The 20,692-nt window shown below is 36.3% G+C and overlaps 1 protein-coding gene across 4 annotated transcripts in view; it reads left to right on the top strand.

Annotated features, from left to right (window-relative positions):
- LOC128676095 (lachesin-like) overlaps positions 1-20,692 on the top strand; it is a 260,345-nt gene that overhangs the window by 172,109 nt on the left and 67,544 nt on the right. The window contains exon 1 of one of the 4 annotated variants that reach the window (XM_053756038.1): positions 12,387-12,582. The exons of 2 other annotated variants lie outside the window; for them this stretch is intronic. The gene's annotated coding sequence lies outside the window, so the exon portion shown is untranslated. Of the gene's footprint in view, positions 1-12,386; positions 12,678-20,692 lie in introns of those variants that run through there. One more of the 4 variants, XM_053756037.1, reaches the window with a different exon arrangement.

Here is a 20,692-nt window from a genome sequence, read left to right as displayed (position 1 = left end):
TCTGTAAATTTTCTTAACTTTGATTCTCCAGTTATCGCCGTGCCAATCTCGTTAAATACTCTCAAAACAAAGCCATTAGGGTCACGACCTCAAACAAAGTTCTTCTCCCATCACAGAATTTGAAATAATAAGACGTTAGAATCAACAGATCATAGACCCACTTTATCGGGCCGGCCATCCTATACTCACGGCCGGGACACTCACACATCGTGTTATATAAAGAAAAACATATCTATGGTCCGATGTTCAAGCACTTGAATTTCTCCTATTTACATTTTTTTCCTTAACTAATTTTTTCCTAAAGATTTAACGAACTCACAGTCCAAAAATTACTAGAGATCGATGGCTTTTAATGACCTTTTTTATTGTGATTTTATATGAAAGTAGAAAACTATCAAACCTTTAAAAAAGTGGAGAAAATAGCAGCATAATGGCCGGAACCAGCTCGTCTCTGTCGTGTGTCGTACACCACCCAGGACTCTGAAGACGCACATACACTTCAACGATTGAATTTTTGATTAATTCAACGTCAGATATTTTCAGTTCAGAGCTGACTGAATGCGTAATACGTAATTGTATGGAATCGCAATAAAAGCGCACCGCTACACAGCTGCACATGTGAGTGCCGACCTTTATTCTAAATTCCGTGGCCGGAGAGAAGCTGCATTCCGGAGCAAGTTCAAGCAAACGCATCCTCTGGGATCTCTCCCGAATTTGTATTATATATTTTCGAGCTCCAGAAATGTTTCCGAGCAATTCCTATTTGTTTAACAGTTTTATATAAAACTGTGTGGTAACTGTCAGGTTCACAAGAATGTAGGACGCTGAATTGAATTTGTAGCAAGGCATTGATGAAAATATCTTGTAATTGTAGAAAACAATGATTATTTACAAAGTTACGAAACAAAATTGAAAAAACTACCAATTTTGAAGGACTATTTAAGAAAGCCCATTTAAGATTTTAACAATTTTAATCCAATTGACACGTATTTAATTGATTTTTTGCAGTATCCTAATAAATTGATCGTAGAAATTTTATAAGGGAGGTATATTCTTACCTTCAGTTCCATAATTCAGTTCAATAGTTACGATATAAAAATGGCCTCAGCTGTTAATTCATATTGTGAAGAAGATTTTGTCATATAGTTTAGGTAGAACTTTCTTACGATTTTCCAAACAACATGGCTGATCACGCGTGTTTTGCCATACGAAGCCAAATATTCCACGTTCGATATTATAATAATTTATCAGCAATTATCCGCATACATGTGTTAGAAGCATATCATAAGCACGTAATGTGTATTCACACTTCACTTTGTGTAGCTCCACGATACACACTATATGCAGAGCTTGTAGTCGCGGCGTCATCTCCGTTCACTTGAAGCGCATCTTCGCATTTCCTTCCTGTTACCCGGTGTCCTAGGTGAGCGACAAAAGCTGAAGATAGCGCGGACGCGACGTGACGTATTAACATTATATCTTGTACGCTTGTGTCCGTTTTGTTTCCGTAATCACTCAACACGCTCAGAATAGTTTCGAATGCGTTCCATCGATCATCTAGAACACTGGGGTTGTTCACCTACCTAGCAGGTAAATTGATTAAAATTTATAGAGGTTTCGTTTTGAGAACTGAAAAAACGGAAAAGAAATGTTATTGGCGAATTGCTCAATAAAAAAAAATGGCTTTTGACTAATTTAAAGTTGATATTATTTTTAAGTAATAAAAAACAACGATGCAAGTAACTGTTTAATCGGACTTAGTATAGACAATCCAAAATTTGAAAAAAAAAGAATGAAATACTACTTAGTTTGTATTCTGATTTTACTCTTTTTTTCATGTTTTCACATGGCATATGTAGAAGTGGTCGTAAATCCATACTGTCATATCTAAACTAAAATTGTGAACATAAAAGATTTGTATTTTTTTTTTGCTTGTAAAGAATAAACTCTAAAACTATAAAACCGATTTCGATGAAATTTGCCACAGATACCTTTAGCAGTACTAGGCTACGTTTTGAATTATGTTTTTATCCGAGCTAAGCGCAGGCGGACCTCCAGTCATTTACAAAGATCTCACTTAAAAGGATGCCTACGTGTGAAAGGGAGAAGAAAAAGTAAGAAAGCGGACCCCGAGCTCCGACACCCCGCGGGTAAGGAAGTATGAGAGATGAGATGTTCATATTGAGTTTGAAGGATCGCGGTTTACCGCATCTTCCCAGCCAGCTTAGTTGCTTGCCTCGTCTTCTCGGCTCAGCGAATCATCTCGCGTTTCCTTCCTATTGACGACACATAATACAGAGCTTTATATCTTCGCAGGCATAGCAACACTTAGCTCCTTACACATATTCACTTACTATCTAAATATAATAGATTTGGTTTTGTACCATATTCGGGAATTTCGACACACACTCTTTTACATGAATAATGAAATGTTGTTAATGAAATTACACAGCTCGATGGGAAACTGAGAAATAAATCAAAGACATAACTACAGATCACATTTTTTTAAATTTAACTAACTTACTAACCAGTTTAAACTATAATATTTATATTATTATTTGAAGAATAAGGAATATAATACGTCAATTGTACGGCTTATTTGATGAAAATAATATATATTTGCAACGCTTAAACTACAAATTCATCAACACAACTTAATGTTGACAACCGTCCTGGAAAATGCAAACGACGCTAGGTAACTGTTTCTAAACAAAACAAAACTGAATAAATAAATTCAAATCCAACTAAAAGCGTTTATGTAAATTCACTCATCACGAGAAGCGCTTTATTAAAACAAGCCGGCGGAAAAACTCGGCTATAATTAGACAATTTATTGTGAAACGTGAGGTAATTAAATGTTGATTATCTGCATATTCATTTCAGGTGGGATCGAGACGGGGCAATTAACTTTGATGTGCGTCATTGTTGCCTCGTCAATCTTGAAAGCAAAGTAAAAACTTTATAGAAATAAACTATTTACACAGACATGGAATGTGCTACTCATATAATTATACGAATACTTGTCACTAAATGGGGATAGGATCCTAGTCGCAACAGATATGTCGGTTGCCTTTAATCGTCTTGAATACTGACTGAAATGAAATGAGAAAGAAACATTATAATTTGTACTCTATATGTCTATTTTCTATGTGAATTTTCAAAACCAATGTTAAGGCAAAACATCCAAAATAGAATGATCCCCTGACAGAGACTCCCTATAGAATGCAGATCTATTACAACATTGCTGTCGGGATTTTACCAACTAGTGTACATTCCATTATTTTATGCTATGGCTTGACTTGGCAAACATTCCTTAGTACATTGACGACTTGTTTCTAATTGAAAATCCAACAAGTAAATAGATACAATTGCAAAGACAGATGAATAAATCCAAATTTATCTCCTTGATGTCTGATTGTGTCGTTATGTTTCGGACATTTATGAGCCATAAATAAAGAGGAAATATATGTATTTTTGTTTGTAGTTAATAAACTTAAAAACGTCGAAATTTTCAAAAGTAACAAATTAAAATGTCAAAAATAATGGTTTTATTCGAGCGAAGCCGTTCCTATTAATGTACATGTGTCAACCGCTAATTGTCCAAACTCTTTCCGGCCGATCATCGGCGGCCGCGCGGACCTCGCGCCCGTGCTGCGTGCTGCGTGGAGGAGGAGAATATGTTTGTTGCGATCATTTCATTTGTTAGCGAGTATATAAAATCAACCACTACATTCACAATGCATCATGAAATATCTTCCAAAAATATATTTTTTTATAATTTATATTACTTCCGAATTTTAGTTGGCATTGAGGCTTATTTCATTTCACCTGGCGAAATTCTCAAATCGGAATTTGTACAGGAAGATCTAAGAATTTACCGGTATTCAAGATTATCACTGACTAACAAACATAAACCCTCAATATTGCATGCATTGAGGTCATTCGAATCATAAAGCAATCGCATCATCTTTAAAATAAAATTGTGATATGGACCAATCTCCAATACATTAATATCCAGCATAACAGGGAGAAGATACAACATATATGCAGATAATACGGAGCGTATCAACGGCGCGACAAGCCGAAAATCACGTTCAATAAACAGTTAGCTAGCGACGTGCGACGCGCGACCGCCGCGCGGCTGCGACGCGTCGTGACGCGACACATCGAGCTTAAAGTTAGCTACCGCCTTGTTTAACTGTGTTGTATGCACAGAAATTGTTAGTTATTGTGACATAGGTAAATAGAAAGGGCATAATGCTGTATTTTATATGATAATAACAACCACTTTCACTCACACTCACTCTATGTGAGTGAGTGTGATATATGGAAATTCGATCCGATTAAGAGAGTGTGAGTGAATGTGAACTTTAAGTCCTACACACCCCTCTTTGTACCAAAAAGATAAACATATTTTTGAATGAAATTGTAGTTCAAATATATAAAGCAAACAACACAACTCTGTAAGATACAGCCTTATTTGTCCGCCTGAGGTCAACATTTTAGCCGATTGATCCCATACAATAAAGTACAAAAGCTTGTTTATTACGTTGAAATTCAGTTGAAAAATTCCTACCATTATTGTGAAAATACGATATTTCTGTAATCCATAGTGGTTTGAAATAACAAGACGACAGCCAGAAGGAGCGTGCAATTTCTTATTGCGGCGATTTCGCTTCAAGGCTCGCTTCGTCTACGCCTTGCTCCGGGAAATACAATATATGCAACACTATTATCGCAACGGGTCGGGGTAATCGGTAGTGTGTGTGCACCTTATGGATAAACATATCATCTGAAATTGAAACGCATATTGTAAGTCACTTTTATAAGATAATCAAGATGATTTAATTTAAGAGACTACTTAATTACATTAAGTAGTATCGCATAAGAAAGTATATACATACATGTGTTATATATATATATCATTCCCAAAATTATATTAAGAATATTATTGGGAAAATAAATCACAAGTGACTGAAACCGTACACGGAATGGTAAAGTAATAAAAGTCAAAAAGTTTGGTGATATGTTCAATTTCATTTCAATTGTGTAATAAATGGATTTCACGACGTTTTTCTTTTGCTAGATATTTTGAACTAATCAAAAATCTATTTTATATAATACGTAAATAAAATATTCTTGTTTTCCTCACAGATGATCAAAATACAAGATGTAAATCGATGTATACGCCTCTGCCCTATATCGTCAAAACCGGGCAGTGTGAAAATTGAACAAGGTCGGATCTTTGCGAATCGAATTTAAACCGTGCCCGGCGGGCCGGGTGCGGACCGGACTAACGTGCGAGCCGGCACGCATTCCGGCGAGGCAAGTCATGTGCGAGAGACTGTCGCGTACGCTTTGCAAATGGTCTAAAACTTGAGCGACGAATTTCTGTGTTGAATATTCCCTCTGCCGCTCGCTCGCTAGGAGTATTTATCATTATCAATACATATAATAAAATTGAAGAAAGGCCAAATTTGTACATTGGATTTAATTTTCATGGAAAATTTTCATGGAATAAATTATATTTTCGTCATCTATATATTTTCGTTATCGTATAAACTATATTTTCGTCATCGAAAATATAGTTTTGGAAATTTTTGTCTGTATGTCTGTCTGCCTGTCTGAACGCGCATCACTCGAAATCTACTGGACCGATTTTCTTAAACTTTGGTATGTAGGTACCTTATATACCGGGTTAACATCTTAGATACGTTTAATCCCGGTAAATGGTCAGGTTCCCGTGGGATAATTGAAAAACTAATTATGATTAAAAAATGCCTCAGAATCCCGGGTTAACATCTTATAGACATTTCATCCCGGAAAATGAGGAAGGTCATGTAGGAAAATTAAAATAACAATCCACGGAGCCACTTTAAAATGTTGCAGAAAGGTATAAACAGAATATTGTAAGCAATTGTATGTTTATATAAATATATATAGTTATATTTTTATATTAATTTCCAGATTTTACATAAATTTTTAGATTATTAGATATCGCAAATTTGTCATAATTATCATTACCTATGTCATTGTTTGTTAATAAGTCGTTTTCTCAACGAATTAACAGTGACGTTGTTATACGTACAGTAAATATTAATTCGATTTTGTATTTATAAAATATGATTCCGAATTTACCTAAATAATAGTTTTAAGTTTTATTTACTTAAATAGTGTGTTATTGAAACACGTGATCTGAGTGACATACGCCCCTCCTCCCTCTTTGGATGGGGCGGGAGTTGCCGCAAGTGGACAGTCTGTTTCCGATCGCCGAAGCGACTACACCTTGTAAGTAGATTATACTTTATTTTTTTTAGAAATGATTACTGTTTTGCTGTATTTTCTTAAGATAAGATGAATTTTCTATATATTTTATTATGTGTATTAAAAACTGAAAATAACAAATTATATTTCATTTCTTGGTTATATTTTTCTTCAACTTAAATGTTTTTATACTATTTATTGTTAATATTGGAACGAATATCAAAATTATAACTGAGTGAAGTGAAATAAATATACTTATTACCTTGCAAAACCCTTTATTTATTTTACAATATAAACATTTTTTTATCGACGAAAGTCTGATATAGATATAATTAGAAGGTATCAATTTTCAACTTAATTTTGTTATATTTTAGTTTTGAACATTAAGTTTGTGTTTAATAAAAGACCGGGACGTAAAACGTCATGGAAAATGAGACGGCACGCGTTGCAGGAAGCGGGAGTGGGAGTAGGAGCGGGAAATGGGAAGGAGACACGTAGTGGGAAACGGGACGGGATACATTGCAAAAACAATGATGGCACAATATGTAGGAAACGGTACGGGATATCTACTTTACGTTACATAGCAGAAAGCGGGATTGGACAAGTTTGCGGGATGAGACACGCAGCGGGAAACAGGAAATTGAACTAAAGATGAGAAAAAATGCGAATTTGAATTATATATGTTTACCAGTCTTACAGAGTACGCGATAAAAAAATTACTGATATTTTAGCCGCGGGCAAAAGCTAGTTGTTACTAAAGGTAACGTAGGGGAGGGAACAAGGCCTATAATACTCGTATAAGGTAATGAGCAACATAGAACAGACTATATTATCGCTGAGCTTATTGGTGGATAAATGTAATTCTCCAAATGATATTAATTTAACGTTACGTTGTAAATATTAATTTAACTTTATATTCATTGATTAGGATTATAAGACATTTCTATATCTTCTATCCCACCTTTTTACATGACTTTACGAATCGAGATGCAATCTTTTCTTTTTTAATTTCATCGTATCGTATTTTATAGGTAATATATATATAGGTATATATATCGGGGGCATATAAACCTAACCCATACCTACTACCAGAGGCGGGTCTGGTCTACTTGCTCCAGGCTGTGCGTAGCTGAAACGTGAGTTTGCGAAAGCTCGTGGAAACGCCATATCTTCAGTATTCCTTGGTAAAATTGTAGTGTTCAGTGGCAGATAACGCTTTTTTGAGAGAGAGGGGACAACGGGAACATGTCGACAAACTCACGAGCGGAATGCGGCTTACATGCCTTACAGGCCTCAGCTTCGCGTTTGATTTCATGTTGCTTCGAGGCGAGGTCAGCTTTCGTCTTTTATTGTGGAATTTATTTTTAGTCACAGGATAAGATGTTTACCGAGAAAATATGCAACATTCCTGCTATTGCAAATGGGATCATCAATTTATACTATAGTTCAAATAAATTGATCAAAAATATCAACAAAATGTTGTTATGTAATGTAATTCACCAAATTGTTCATTTTTGTCTTTAATTGTGACTTTGCCCGCGTAAACCTGTTTAAAAGAAAACACAGTTTGAGTTTCCAAGAAAGAAGCTATAAAGATATTAATACCATGAGTGTTCATAACCATACAAGTACGACTACAGGTATTTAAATTATTAGGCATTGAAAGCCGGTGGCTTGGCAAAGTTGAAAATATTTTATTCCATTTTCGTTTTCATTTCATATTTATATTTTCTTCAAAATTACACTACTACACCAACCACCATTATTGCTGAACTTATTAAAATATAATAATTTTGATATTTACTAAGCCTAAGTCGATATGTTTACTTTACTTAAATAATGTATAGGAAATAAGTTAATTCGTTTCAATGCTCTCTATTGAAGCAATTTCAATAAGCCTGGGGGCATATAATCATATTCAAAGCTAAGATTCAAAGAAAATCTTACATATTACAATGAAATTCGATAGAGGTAAAGTAGCATCCGTAATTGAATACAAGGGTTTCATGAGAGCCGTCAGAGCCACAATGCTTCGCCGGGGGCGATCAAATACCCGCCATATGAATGCGCAAGCAATTACTCAAACACCGGCTAGAACTGGAATTAACCGGATCGAGCCGCCTCCAACTGGATAGCAACAACTTTAAAACAACTACGACGACTTCGCTGGTTAAACGCTGGTTAATGCACTAGTTTCTGATTTACTATTTGAAATTTTATCAGTAGAAAATAGACCTTTTATCTAGCTCCATAATGGATGCCTACAAAAGTTGCGGTTTTTGATCTTGCATACTAGAGATGATGTGTAACGTGATTTAAAAGGGTAATTTATTATAAACGCAGTACATTATGCACATGAAAGTAATAAATTGTATCATTATCTCTCGATCTTAAATTGAATTATTAGATTATCAAGTAGCGGTAAAGCAGGAAAATTTAACTGGATATCATTAAGAAAATAATGGAAATAAATTCTTAAGTCATTGGCATCGAAAGTGGCCTAAGAGTACACAGACTTGAAAAAAAGGAAATGTCAAAAAGTTCTTAAACGATTTACATTTCATTACATGCTATACTGGTCGTATCGGCGAGTCAATTAGAGCATTAGAACAAGCCACAAACAGACTTTACTAGTCTATTTATAGAATTTGTCGTTACCAAAGTCTAACTTTGAATTCTACAAGTTTCAAATTAGAGATAGACACAGAAAGAAACATTTTAAACATTATATTTTATTTCTTGATTTGTTGCGGTATTTGTTAACGTTAAAACTTTTTAACGTTAAAAAGAGATTAACATTAAAAATACCGCAATTAACAATCCGAAGCATATAATTTTTAAGAAACAAAAATTGACCAATAAAACAAAAAGTTGGTAAGTCTTGATTCCCACTGAATGGGATTGAGGCAAGTTCGATTGCAGTCGGATTGTTTTTTAAAGTATTCCCCGAGTCCGTCCCTGGGGCTTTGGCCCGCAAACAGAATAATTTGAGAAGTGTCAACTCCGTGAGAAGACTTCTTAATGTGATCGGAGATTATTATCAAGCGGTGACATATGAGAGAGAATACATTTCAGGTAAAATTTGTAGCGTGTGATTCCACTAATTATGTATAAAATAACTAATCTATACCAAAAAGCCTATGAGGAAATCTTAAGCCTATTCGCTCTTCGAGCGGCTCCTCGCTCCGCTCCTCGCTCCGCTCGTCGCGCCGCGAGCGGAGAGACTTTCATTTGTTAATCCGGGACCGAATCGCGAAGGAACGCTAATCCCGCGTGACGGACGGCTCTGTTTATTTTATTCGTTTGGAAATTTATTTAAGCCCAGCTTGGGTTTGCCGAAGTTTTAAATAGAATTTGGGAGTTTAGACAAGTTGCGAGCACTTGTGAGGCGGACCCGGGGAAATTAATATTACTTTTTAATCACAGCGATCAATGCGTTAATTTATCTTGTGTAAGTCCTAGTTTGGAGCGTAAATTACGAGCATTTTTTGTGGATGGAAAACTGATTTCAATTTTTCTTCTCATCGCGTGTATTTTGAAGGTGGTTAAAGGTATTTTTTAATATTGACAAGCAATTTGGTTACTTTTAGACAAAAATTATGTTTTATTTTATATTGTTTCCATAAAATCATGAACATACCAATGGTCTGCGTTTTATTATACATACACAAAATAAATCTTGTCTCTGTTACTCTAAGCCAAATTTTAGTAAAATTATTTCGTCTACAATAACACAACATCAAATAATTTTGATAGAGACAACGTTAAACAATTATCACAAAAATGACAACACCAAATCAATTCCAGACGTTAACGAACGCGACGTTAGCGAACTAATATCCATGGAAGTGAGAGTCCGCACATACAGCAGATCACACGAGTCGAACTAATCACCAGTTCAGTGAACTTAATACATGATTATGATATTGGAAGCTGGAGTACTTCCCAAGTGATCACATTATCGTTGTCTTACTCCCACGATACACTCAACTGTTCATATTGAGCCAGTTGATTGGCTAAGATTATTTACTCAATCACGTCATTTATTTATTAATAAGATAATTGTCACATCAAGGTATAATTAAGAAGCACAATTCAAATTGTGCTTCGTAATTATACTTTGATGTGATTAAGATATTTCTTACTTACATTTATTTTTGGCATGCGACTACTGGGGATTGTATTTAGTACAAAGAACGTATGTGCGTAACTTCGCTCGCGTCGACCATTCTAATTGCAACATAAAGTTAATTAAACTGTTTTGGATGAATAAATTGCCACGGCCAGCGCATTATTTGTGCGCGTATATTAATGGCATCTGTGGAAATATCGAAATACAATATACCATACCTCGTAGACGAGTAATGTAGCTCCCCATTGATTACATAATTTTGATAATCTGTTGGGTAGTTTCGAAGACTACGTCCTCTTTGCAACAAACAACACAAACACTACTTCTTTATAATATTTCTAGCGCCCCCCCCCCGGCTTCGCACGGTTGCAATATTATGCATGCCGTATAGATATAAACCTTCCACTTGAATCACTCTATCTATAAAAAACCACGCATCAATATCTGTTGCATATGAAGTTTCAAAGATCAAAGTATAGCCTGCTGTCTGTCTGTTCCCGGGCAGACAGCGAGAAACGACTTTGTTTTATACTATGTAATGATAATGATAGTTTGTGTCGATTAGGTGAAATAGTGTAGGAGTGTAGATGTAGATATGATTAATCAAAATGCCATGACGTCAAGACTTTTATATTTTTCATCATATACGAGTAGGTCACCCACCTAAAATAGTGGGTCCGTAATTGTATTTCGAAAGACCCTGGACAGAATCACACAATATCAGCTAAACTTCTAGTCACACAGTCACTGAAAATCTACGATCGTTTGTCTAAACTTACTAAGCATGTGTATCGACGCTCCCTCAAGTTATCAAAATTAAACAGAGAGGCTGCTATAACGCCAGCTCCAAATGCCAACAAGATTATGTAAGGATTATTTACTTAAACTGAGTTATGTTCAAATTGATGACGCACAGGTGTGTACATAAGGTGCTAGTACTCGTACCTACTGGCGCTTCGCGTGGTACGTGCGTGTGTACAATAAAAATACATTGTGTATAGCAAACAAACCCTATAAATATTATACCACTTAAATAGAGCTGTTATAAAAAATCTGTTTTCTTATTACACTTTCACGCTGAACTACTTAAATTATAAAAGTGTTCAACTAATTTATCATGAACTTTTTCATTGACTTTATATTAAAGCATATTAAGGTTTATTTTTCATGGAACCATAAGCATATATCTCAAAATTATAATATAAAATACCTTTTTAGAAGTAAAGCCGTATTGGAAAGATATTGGATGGATTGGAATTCTCATTTCGTTACTATTGCCGCCACCTACCGGCGAACACAGCAAACTGCGGAATTACGGCGCCGGCTGTGTCGAGCAATCGTGATAAACGGAATCCACAAATCCTTACGATATCCAATACCAAAAGAAATGACTCAAATTAAATTCCGAAGCGAAGCGATCGTGAAAAACGACGCCCGCCCGGAGACCGCACGGACCGCGGCGACTCCAAGCGACAACGCGACAAATACATGCCAAATCCTTTCCCAACACTGCTCAAATAGTTTTATCCATAATCTATTATAACAAGGGTCGCTTATTGAAATCTCAAGGTTTTACGACGGTACGAAAATACATTTCGCGAATAGCTCTCAAAATACTATTACAAATAATTTGCTCACTTCCGTCTGAAATACGGACGGAATCTTAAAGACGCGCGCTCGCGTTTTTATTTGTCTAAGCGGATTACGTGATAATTTCGCAAACTAAAAGACTAAGGCTGCATTTATCGCTACGTCCATGAAAACATTTTTTTTTCTATATGTAAGATGACTTTTTATATAAATTTTAAGGGTATTCGGAGATGTAAGTTCGTGTTTGTCCAATCGAAAATTGAATTTCAATGTCACAAGAGTGCAGATGTAAAAATCGGAGGCTCAGGGCGATCGTTGGGGGCTGTGCGCGCGCCGGGGGGTGTCGGAGGAGGGAGGGTTGCGCGCGCCGCGTTGCGCGGTTTTCAGCCAGTGTCCCGGGACCGCCGCGGCTAACGCACGTGTCGGCGATGTGTAGCGCGTCGCCACCCCTCCCCCCCTCTGCGACTCGCGCGTGACGTGTAAGCGTTGTGACCGCAGTGAGTGTTGTTAGTGCAGGCCGCGGCTGAAACGCGGCGCGCGATGCGAACGCGCCGCGACTAGTCCATGCGACTGGTCGCAACACTTCCTTACACCCTGTAAGTGTTTATGTGACGTCGGCTAAGCCGCAGTGAAATCTCACGGCTGATTGAGTGCTCGTCTCTTGACGGTCTATATTTCACGCTGTATGTAGGTGAGTAATTTTTGTTTCATAACAGCGTCAAAGTTTGTTTTTATGAAGTATACAAAATAGTTAATTAAACCATTGTAAATTGACCGTGAAAGCTTCGCTAATAGGCTCTTATAGGTTTGATCCTTCGGGCCGGACATACAAGAATTGTTGACAAACTTGTATAAAACTATTGATATGAGTCGTTAAATATAATATAATATAATATAATATCTTTATTCATCTCACACAATTTTTACAAGAGGTATTATCCTTAAAACTAAGTACAGTTTCCTTAATGCTAGAAATTGTGAGAGAATGGTGTCCGAGATAAGTTTCAAAGAAACTTGTAATACAGATCACCAAGAAACACACAAAGTTCGAGTAGAAAACTAAAGTATGCTAGTTTGGATAATGATTGACTTGTTGATGTGCCAGAACATATGAGAATCAAAACTTACTTAAACAAAGAAAATATTTTAAGTTACTTTGTTACAAACTTGGTTATATAAGAACGAGGAGTAGTGTTGTGTGTGTGTGTGTGTGTGTGAGTGTGAGTGTGCGGACGGGGTGTATTTCGTGGATGTAGTGGTAAAAATAATAATAATAATGTTGAGTGTAGTAAATAGCTGAATAAATAGATGAAATAAATGAATAAAATAAATTAATGTATAACTATATGTTCAAACTTTAGATCTTTGCAGTACAGAAAAACGAAAACATTGAGTTACAATTTGGAATTAAATTGAAGATCAGTCAGTATATTATTTTAATGGAGTAAGAAGCTTTTCAGTGTCATCATAATTAAGGGTTTTTAAATAGTTGGATACAGTACCCTTACAACTGTATTTTGGCAATGGGTAGATGGTTAGAGTTTTATTAAGATGGTTATAGAGAAATGGGCCAAGAAAAGGAAAGAAGTTATGCATACGAATGGTACGGAAAGCTTTGTTTTGACACACAATGTCTGCTCTACGGCGGTTCAAAAGGTCTCGATTAAACACTAGTTGGGAGTGTTGCAGAAGAATAATTTGGAGAATGAAAGTTTGTCTAACGGTCAAAACATCCCACTTCCTGTAAAGTTCTACAGTAGGATACAGGTAGGGTAAACCGAGTCCAACCTTAAGAAGCAACCGTTGTGTTCTCTCTAATTCAAGGATATGACATTTAGCGGCACCACCCCATGATTTAATACAATATTCTATTATAGACTGGCAAAGAGCATAATAAACCATTCGAACTGTTTTGAAGTCAGCTACGCGTCGCAGATTCCTAAATACATAAACCAGTTTACGCAGCCTGCCAACAAGGATGTCTATATGCGGTTTAAAATTAAGTGTCCGATCAACGATAACGCCTAAGTATTTGATGCCACAAGCTCTCTCTATCGCCGGACAGCAACACGAAGGTGATATACCAGCACACGAATGGGCTTTGATGGTGTATGAATCGTGGGGGAGGAAATCAGTTCTAAGTGCATGGGTTAAGAGTTTGGTTTTACTGACGTTAATAGTCAACGAATTAGCCTGTAGCCACGAACATACAGCATCAAATCCATTTTGGGCTTTAGTAAAAACATCCTGCCACGAAGAACCACTAAAAAAGAGAGCTGTATCATCGGCGTACGTTAAAATTTGACAGCCAGGTAATTGCAAATCGCACAGACCATTAATATAAACTAGAAACAGCGTGGGGCCAAGGACGCTGCCCTGGGGGACCCCATAAGTTACAGGTAGTTCATCACTGATCCACTGGCCTATCTTAACACGCTGCTTTCTGTTTGTTAGGTAGCTAGAGAATAGTTTTAACGTTAGACCTCTAACTCCCATCTGTTCTAGTTTGGTCAACAGGAGGGGAATAGAAACTGTGTCGAAAGCTTTAGCTAGATCAATAAACATTGTAAGTGACTTTAAATTACTGTCAAGACTTTTTATTATTAAATTAACAAGGTCATGTACAGCGTTATCAGTAGATAACCCCGCTTGGAAGCCGTATTGCGATTTTGAAATTAGATTATGTTTTCGTAGGAAATGTAAAAGGCGTTTATTCATGACTTTTTCGAGTATTTTTGAAAAAACGGTTAAAATAGAGATAGGTCTATAATTATCAACACAGTCTCTTTCCCCAGCCTTATGAATTGGTTTTATTAGTGCCACCTTGAATGCCTCAGGGAATGTCCCAGTTGAGAGTGCCAGATTACAGATATGGGTTATCAGGCTTGCAAAAACATCAATATACCTTTTGAGTATGTATCCAGAAATCTGGTCAATTCCTACAGCGCATGTGTCTTTTAGGTTTCTTATTATTTGTGTAACTTCATCCACGTCAGTAGGGAAAAAAACACATGAGTGAATGGGAGGTGGTGAAAAGGACATGTTATTTGCTCTGCTATTAGTGTTATGTAGTAATGGCACCTTCTCAGCTAGTTTCTTGCCAACGTTAGCGAAATGTTCATTAACTTGATTAATACTATCGATTGGATTTTCCGAAGAGATGAGATTAGGAGAGTGGTCACAAGATTTTTTAATACCTCCTATTGATTTAATGACACCCCAAAGTTGCTTTTTATTACCCTTAGCTTTATAAAGTTCTTGCTTCTCGTAACTCCTTTTGACTTTTTTAAGAAGTGCATTGCAGAAGTTTCGGTACCTTTTGAAAGTTAATCTCAGGATGTCATTGTCAGGTTCTCTTTTTAGTTTTTTATGCAAATTATCCCTATTTTTCATAGATCTCAATAGCCCCTTAGTTATCCATGGTTTAACGATCAATTTACGTCTAGGAATTTTACCAGACCGAGTGTGAGCTTTAATTGCAGAGTTCAATTGAGTTATAAAACAATCTGCAGCATCATTAACATTATAAATTTCAAGAATTTGTTGAAAATCTGTGTTACTTATGGTTCTATCCAACCCATTGTAGTCTATCCGATGTCCAGTATTTTGTGAATAGTTTATTTTATTATGTATATTCATATATAAACCAACACACTCGTGATCCGTGATAGAAGTTTCAAAAACAAGACAGGTAGCATCTGATTTAGTTTTAATCATCATGTGATCAAGGCACGTGCCTGAGAGAGGGCGAGTGATAAGAGTGTGACATGGCAAAAGAGAATGGCTAGCCAGTATATCCAGATAATCGTTAGAATATTTATTAACGGAACAAGGTTTAATGTCTATGTTTATATCACCACAAAGGATTATATTTCTGAAAGAGGAAAGTTTACATAAGAGATTATTTAACGATAACAAGAATTCGGAAACATTGGTGAATTGCGGAGGTATATAAATGGCAACAATACAGGTATACTGATTAGGTTTAACTACTATACAATTAGCGTCTACTAGCGGTGGCTCTTCGTGTGTTAAGTTAATTTGTTTCTTATAATAGACAACTACACCTTCGTTTTGGGTGTGATTTCTAGTAGTTGCAATATAATTATAGCCATCGAAGTCTTCAAATGATTTAAGTGAATTAAGCCAGCACTCCGTCATAACTATAAAATCCCAACTGGTAGCAGATCTATTCAAAAGAGTAATGAAACTATTGAAATTGTGATTAATGCTTCTAATATTCTGACAAATAAGCTTAAGAGCTGAGTTATTATATTTTTGAACATGATGATTAATGTTATCTATGTCACACATATACGCGTCAGCAACCGATATCGAATCCAGTCCTAGGCTAATAGTATTCATGGTATCGTTATCCATCTTTCACCGAACGAGAGAAACCAAAGGAGTTTCTCTCACTCAGCAGAACAACAATAAAAATATTTATACGTTTATTGAAATTATAACCCAGGACTTGGCCGACAGAGGCTCGCGACACGCATACGGCGACATAAAATAGAGATAAGTTCTTGAGAAATGTTAAGTGAAAATCATTTATAAAGTGTGAATTTGAGAGGTGTGTGTCTTGTATGTAATCGAGTTTGTAATTAAAGAAATACTTAAGAATAAAAAATAAAATAAAATAAGAAAAGTATAAAAACAGTTGAACATGTAACACACGCCCGTTAAGCAGACGAGGCGTGGGGATGGAGACTAGTCACAAGGTACCAGTGACAGCTAAGAGGTCGGATTCATCCTTTATGATAGCTGGTTTACCAGCATCCTCTTTTTTGACATATAGTTTCCCGTGGGAGGTCCAGGCCACAGCAAGCCTCTTGTTGCGAACGTTTTCACGTGCCAAGAAAAAAAGGTGTCTTGTTTTAGATGTCAATGACTCAGATAGGTAGACAGTCTGTGTAGGTCCTGGTAGACGAAGATGTTCCGAATTGAGAGTCTGTTCCTTTTGATGTCTCTTAGCTTTGTTGAAGGACTTAAAGCATGAGACAAGGGACTCCTTCCTAAGGGCTGTCGTAAGATCCACTACGATAGCTTCTGACTTCGTCCTGTGGATATTATTGAACTCTGTATCTAAAAGAGGCTTTTCCATACCCACGGTGACAGAGATGTCCTTAACCATTCTGATAAGGGACTCCTTGTTTTCATCTTTTTGCTTAGGTATATTGCGGATTTCGAGCGAGCCCCTCAATGAAACAGCTTGAAGGATTTCCAACTTCTCTTCTAAGCTAGAGATACGATTTCTAAATGTATTGTTTTCTCGTTCTAAAAGGTTAATTTTTGAATATAATTCGTCCTGCTTATCGGACATATTTTTAATAATTTTTTGATTCTCTAGATTTTGATTTACTATGGTAAGTAATGTGTTAGAAATAGCTTCAAATTTGGCCTCGAGCAGTTCCATCATGCATGTATCGGGGGCTTTTGACAACGGATCAGCCACTGTTACATCGTCAAAAGTGCGTTTGTGACGTTTCGTAACATTAAAATAGTTCTCCTCGGTGTTAGAATGGATTGTGGAGTTTAGGGCTGAATCAGAGTTATAATGCTCAATGTTGGATTTATCAATAATAGGTAAGAGATGAGACGACGGCGGCGGCGAACGTTTGACAGACATTATGTACAATATTGGCAGATAAAAACAGCTCCACGTAAATATTAAATCAGTCAGATAGAAAATCCCACCGACCGTTGATGACGATAAGTTGCACAGGTGAATATTATACTGTACCAGGCTCACATATATCCACAGAGATCACAACACAAGATTCCACCGATAAGCTAGTTCAATAATGCGTATAGTTGCTGCGTATGCGATGAGGGGTCAACTGTACTGGGCATCGATCGACGAGTTGGTACAACGGAGCTTTCCGTCCACTGTAAGAAGACCTGCCGGCCAGTGGAACAACAAGAGAAATATGTCTATCTCACCGCACCCACGTAGTAAATGTAGTCCTTTTTCGCTCTTGCTCGTAAGACGGTGTCACACACTGTTCATATTGTGCTTCAAGTAACTTATGTACTCCTATTTTTACGAACGAATTTGTGATTAGTTAAATTCTCAAATATAATTTAGAAAAAAAGAAATAATGTCTTAGGCACGTCTACTCTCGTTAGAGGTCCGGAGGGAAGGGGAAAAAATATCGGCAAGAGTAGTGGATTAAAGCCAATCATGTTTTTATTTTGAATGAATTAATGATAACCTGACGTGGTTGATAACATTTTGCTTTACTTTATATTTCTCATATTAATACGCAAAATGTGTCTATCTGTTTTTCGCACTTTCTCTACTTCTAAACTTCCGTATCAGTTAATTTGTATATTTTGATTATAAAAATCCTTAGCAAAGCAAACAAACTGCTTCTAATACAAGTATCTATCTTATACCTAGTCAACATTGAATTGCAAAAGACAAGTAAAAAAATTACAAATTGAACACATAATTAATAATTAATTAATTAATGTTTGATAACTTTGATAACAATACAATTGAATTAATTGAATACAAAGTTAAATATTGTTATACGGTTGTTTAAATTTTTGTACTTAACAAGATTTATTTTATACATAAGCAGTGTTAAACCCACAGGTACTTTTTATTTGTCCGGATTTCCTTAATAATCATGCCGCGCGATAGTTCAGGTATATTGATATTAAATATGTATATGGATATTAAATTTCGTCGATAGATCTTGGATCTGTGTTGTCATGATATGTCACTTCACCCGCAATTTGTGATAAATAAAAGTTTATAATACTAAAAAGAATAAATAAAAGATATAGTATATATAGAAGTCTAAATATATAGTATTATAAACTTCTACCTCTATAGAATAGTAAAACGCGCCGGGACCGCTACCAAAATAATAACAAAATAAATGAAATGCGAAGCTGGATTTTGGCTATAAATTTCAAATGTGCAAAACGGTATACAGGGTACTGAAAGCGGAACTAGATTGGATTTCACCCCAGGCGCGACGGAGTACGCCGCGCAGAACTTTATGGTGGCTCCGACATTACCTCCCGCTGATCGCACTGAATAAAACATTCAATCTCAACCACTCTTCTTGATTAACTGCGTAATTACTCATACAACTGAAAAGTCTCAATCCTCGACCGCGTAAGATACTCTCAAATGTGAAGTCTAGTTCGGAATCGCATATCGCAAAGAAAATGTTGAACAAAGTATCAACTTCGGCGGAAACTTGTACAACGACACAAGAGAACTAGATACAAGAGGATCCGGTACAGGATAACTTGTGCTTTTAGCGGTTCGACTGTCTTCTAAAACGATTGAAAAGAAGGCACAGGAAAATGTGAAGTCAAATGCTTTTGTATGTCTTCTAGCGGAACGTAGAGAAAACCACTCTTGTATACCATCTTCTGCACTACCTATGTCCACGAAATAAATAAATTTGAATTTGGAATTTGAACGCTGTCGATTTCTGTACAATCGATATCTAAAGACTCTGAAGTTTTTATTATACGAAGAAATTGTCATGTCACTTAAACAAAGATTGACATCAAACTTTTCTAGAATCTTAAGACAATGAATATGTCAATAATTCAATGAGGGCTAATAGAATACCAACCAACGTCTAATGTTTTGTACATGAGTATGATTGTAGTATGCTACCACTACCACGTGTAAATGTTGGTTCAAAAGTCTTTTGCTTTTATCTTTAATTCTCATCTAAGTGTTCCTGATTGAAGGCAAAGAGAGGAAGTTTCATTAATAGTGTGGCAAAAGATTTTAAGCAACAAATTTGGCAACACATAAGTGTGTCTTATCAGTTTCTGATGTTTATGACCTACCTGTACTTACGAGGCAACCTTGCTCATTTTCTTATTTTATCAGAAAAGCAATGAATAGCAACGCATTTTATCATTTGAGATCAATGACTGGCTGGAGATTCTAATCCAAAATAATAAGCGATGCAAAGGGAGTCCGTAATCAAGTTCCAGTGAATGGAGCAGACGCGACAGCGGGTGAAGTCGAGAATGCCCCGACCTTATTGCAGGTCGGCTGGAGGCCTCAGAATCGCTTTACCGAGGGTTCAATGGGATTAGCCCTTTCGGAGAGCGCGATAAACTAATACGCGGCGCAGAATTGACTTGGAATTAGGCAATTTAGCTCAAAGGACTACTTGGAACCGTTTGGGATGCCATCTCCTTTTATGGAATGGTAACCTTTAGTGTTTAAAGTTTTCTGTCTTAAAAGAATATTCTGTATCTTTTATTCGTGTGATAATAGTTATTTTTTTGCCGAAATATATATGTTGATAAATTGTAAAAAAAACAGCAAATAAAGTGAAAGGCATCTGAGTGGTGGTCGTTCGGCGCTGTATCGGTCCCCAGGCGTTGATAGCAGGCAGCCCGCGACTCGTCGTGCCGCAAACCTCTTTACGACGCGATTTACGCGGAGCCTCCACTCCCCAAATGTCGCCGTCGTAAAATATTGTGACGGTCGCTGCCACACAGAGGAACATACTCGGAGGATACTAAATTCGTAGTTCCATAAAATATATGAACTATTGTTGACTTTGTTACAGTAGATAAGTAATTCGATTAACATCTCAGTTCTCAATTAAAACTATAGTTAAAACTGAGAGAATTCTCGATGAGATCATTTTCTTCTGATAATTCATAAGGGAGTAGCATTTAAAGTCATTGCTAATTTATCACAATTAA

Source organism: Plodia interpunctella, chromosome 15 (assembly GCF_027563975.2).
Source record: "Plodia interpunctella isolate USDA-ARS_2022_Savannah chromosome 15, ilPloInte3.2, whole genome shotgun sequence".
Classification (NCBI taxonomy): Eukaryota; Metazoa; Arthropoda; class Insecta; order Lepidoptera; family Pyralidae; genus Plodia; species Plodia interpunctella.
Note: the sequence above shows the minus strand (reverse complement) of the source record. Positions and strands in the feature narration are given on the sequence as shown.